Raw genomic sequence first — 3,867 nt, forward strand, 5'->3', positions numbered from 1 at the left:
ATTTTAAATGACTGAGACTAAATCTTGTAATATTGTACATACCTTTGCTTTTTGCAAATGTTTTCCATATTCAAAAAATTAAAAAAAAAAATGTAAAGCTGGTATGTCCTAAAATAATAATCAAAGGACAAAAAGGGTAAAAAATATGAAAAATATGAACCCCAAGAAAAAAAAGACCATGAAAGTGAGAAATTTAAAATGGCACTACTATTTACTTGTTGTGCACAATAAATGATTGTGTGCAGCTTGTGATCATTGCCACAACCCATGATAGTCAAAATGTTTAAACTTGGCTATTTCATGTTTTCAATTTACGTTTATAAGTAGAGAATAAAATCCTAGCCAAACAGCGTAACCTTGGCAGATAATTAGATAGGTAGAGTGAATAAAAGGAGCTCAATTGTTTAATCTAAGCCCTTAGACGTAATAAGGTTAGATTTAGTTAGTTTACTATTGTAAAGAAAAAGAAAAATATTTGATAAGGGTTTGCAAGCTTAAGTGCACCCTAATAAAGTGAAGTAAAAATGGTAGGATCAAGTAGATGGGTAAGTAGGAGAAAGGTTGCAGAAATACGATGATTGATTAGACAAAAGAATATTTATCATTCTCATCATAAATTTCCAGGTATGAATGAACAATCAAGCATGCAAATGGATTTTAAAGTCAATTACTTAACTTCCCCCATTCATTTCACCTTTTACTTAACTAATTTCCGATCAGAAAGTTCAAAGTGCTAAAAAAACTTTAAGTCAAAGGAGCTCAAAGCATTTCTTTGAATTTTGGAGGGACTGGACCCTTGGCTCAATTACTTATAGATGTTAAGTACTAAATTCCCCTAAAAAAAATTCATCTCCCTTCATTCCCCCTCGTTTCCCTAATAAAACCCCTTTTCCTAAGGTTAAAACACTATTTTCCTAGGGAAAGTAATCACCCCCATGTAAAAACCATTTTTCTCCAAAAAAAACCAGAAGAACACTTTAGCCTTAGTTATAATGCATATATACGAAAAGTAAACAAATCACAGAAAATACATTATGCTTAGCAAAATTTTATTTCCACCACTTTCATATTAACTTCTAAATTTTATATATTAATTCCCATTAAATACCCTTTCCTGTATGTATATATTAAATCCCTTACATTAATATCCTTAAACCTAGTTTAACTGTAAAACTACAAATTTCACCCAAAGCCCAACAAGGTTCATTAACTAATCGAATCACGATTAGGTTAAGTAAAACCTTTGCTAATCACCCTAATAGCCTAAACCCACCTTAATCCATCATTAACCCTGATACTGCCGCATTTAAGTGCCCATCAAGCCCCCCATTAACCCCTTACGCGCAATCGCGTCCTGTTCACTGTCCGATCTAGAAGCCCAGATCTAATGCCCCAGAAATCATCTCTGGCGGGGTTATCTGCCGAACAATACACGCCCGAAAAAGTTGTTTTCCATGAGACCGCCTTGGCAATGTGGTAGTCACTGAGAGCAATCGGGCGGCCCCTTCCAAAAACCATAAGGAGACCAAAAGCGGTGCAAAATTTACTGCTTACCATCTACCTGCACCCGCCAAAAAACATTTTTCTATGTATAAAAGCTAAAAAGCCCCCAATATGTCTTTTTCGTTGTAATTTCACCTGCAAGATTCAGTGTCTATGCACGACGCCTACAAAATTTTGGAGCCATAAACCCACGTGAAAATCCACTCCAAAGAATGTTGCAGGTCACCTAGTCAACCATGCAGCTTCTGCAAAGACCCTTCAACCAATTGCAGTTTCCATTCACCCTGCTTAGAGCCAATTTCCCAGGTTTCAAGTATTTAAACCTGAATTCACCAAGCACCCTGTTTGTTTTAAAGAAAAACTAGTTATTGAGTATTTTCTATAAATTAAAAATTAATTAAAAATAATCAATCCTTCGCCTAGCTGAATGCCCAACAAAAACCCCCAAATTGCCAAATTACATTTGCAAACCCCAATTTGACCCTCTGCAAACCTAGTTTGAATCCACAAGAACTGAACCATGGCTACCCATGTTGCATTGAATGTCAATCCTTTGTATACACCAGATCTAAGCCTAGACCACCTTCCATTGGCTCACCAAGATTTCCAGATAAAAGAAACGAGCTCCACTAGCCCGTGGATTAAAATACACTGCTTAGCAAGAGATGCCTACCTCAACAATGTTGATGAACTTGGAGTCTGGGAATCCAATTTACCCAAGTATATTTTCCCACAAGTCCATAGCTTTCCTGAGATAATTCACCAATGCAGAATACAATACATTCCTAGCACCAAGGCGATCATGGCCCCCCATGAGGGAATCCCTTTTAAAAATCAATGCTGAATTCAACAACCAAATGCTACAGTTGCAACTAGGAAAAAATCTGACCCCACTGGTTGTTGGAGACTTGTTAGAGGAATACTCCACTTTGGGCCTTTCCCGACTAACCAAAATTATAAAAGTTTTTATTGTAAGAGAAGAACACATGCCCAATAATACCCCACCATATGTCTCTGCTATCTTTTCTGAAAAAGGAAAAAAAAAAAAATTCCATGATTTCTTCTATCCCGGGCTGCACCACTGATGAACAGATAGATCAAACAATCCTTGCTTTCATGTCTATCTTCAGCCCTGGCAAACCTCTAGCCAAAATCTATGACTAAGCCCAGTTCATTACAGATAGAATGCATGAACAACTCATAAGACTACACATTGAGAGAATTTTCAAGTACTCTTCAGTACCCTTGTTACAGGGAAAAGTGTCTATGCAGAACTGCTAATCCCACTAAGGTTGGTAGCTACCTTAGAAAAAAACAGAGTAAAACTACTTTCGTTTTCCTTTATGAAAGAGAGATGAGAGAAGAATAAAGGAGACCAACCCCTATCTTGCGCTTGGTTCCTTGCTTGATTCCTCTCTCTTCTGATAGTCCTTTGCTACTTGATTTCTCGTATACCTAGCTTCACAGAGTACCTGTAAAATCAAAGCAGCATAACACTATACAAGAACATGGATCTATTATCATAAACAATCTAGGATCAGATGTAAATTGACCACACAACTGCATAAAACATAAATCACACAAGAGTATGGAGGAAAACTTGAATAGCTTTATTGATAATCAAGAAAGAGCCAAGAGAGTTACAACCAATTGTTCTGACCCAGCATCATCCTTTCAGCAAGAAGCCCTTCTTCACCTCATGAAAAGCTTAGATCGCCCAACACTATGATGTTGCACCAATAAACTAGTAGCACTTCCTTACAAGATACAAAATTCCAGACTCTGGATCTCTGGGATGAGGGATCCATATATAGATGTCTGCAAGGGAGGTGAGTCAGCTTTTGAGATTTGATTAGTGTCTTCCCTCTAATATTTCTGGCTTCCACTTGGAGATTGATGATCTCTTACTCATCCCTGGTTGAATTCAGAGAGGAAAGTGTCACAGGAGAAGTTTCTGGAAGATTCCATGCTTCTCCACCTCGCGGATTGACACTGCCATTTGTCCCTTCTCACCCATCGCACCCCATAGAAGGGCATTTTGAAATGTAACACACCTACTATGTGTATTTAGGTGAGATGCAATGCACTTTGCCTATGGAGTAGGTGAAATGGTCCAGTTTTGACCAGTTCTGAGTAGTTTTTCATGGAGAACTTCTGGGAGAAGCTGTAATTAGTTCAGCTTGTTCTTTTAGGGGTTGGAACAACACCTTTAGGGACTTAGGAGCCCTTGGTTTATGGACATTTATGCTTGGGGTTGCAGTGCCCAAAAATGTCTATAACAGTTTTCCCCTAAAGCATGAGGTCGTTAGTCTTTTTCATGTCGGGTGAAATGCTTTATCATGAGGATCCGAAGTTATTTCAAGC

The sequence above is a fragment of the Pinus tabuliformis genome, chromosome 7, assembly GCF_031772625.1.
Source record: "Pinus tabuliformis cultivar Carrire ecotype Pingquan chromosome 7, CPIR1, whole genome shotgun sequence".
Lineage (NCBI taxonomy): Eukaryota > Viridiplantae > Streptophyta > Pinopsida > Pinales > Pinaceae > Pinus > Pinus tabuliformis.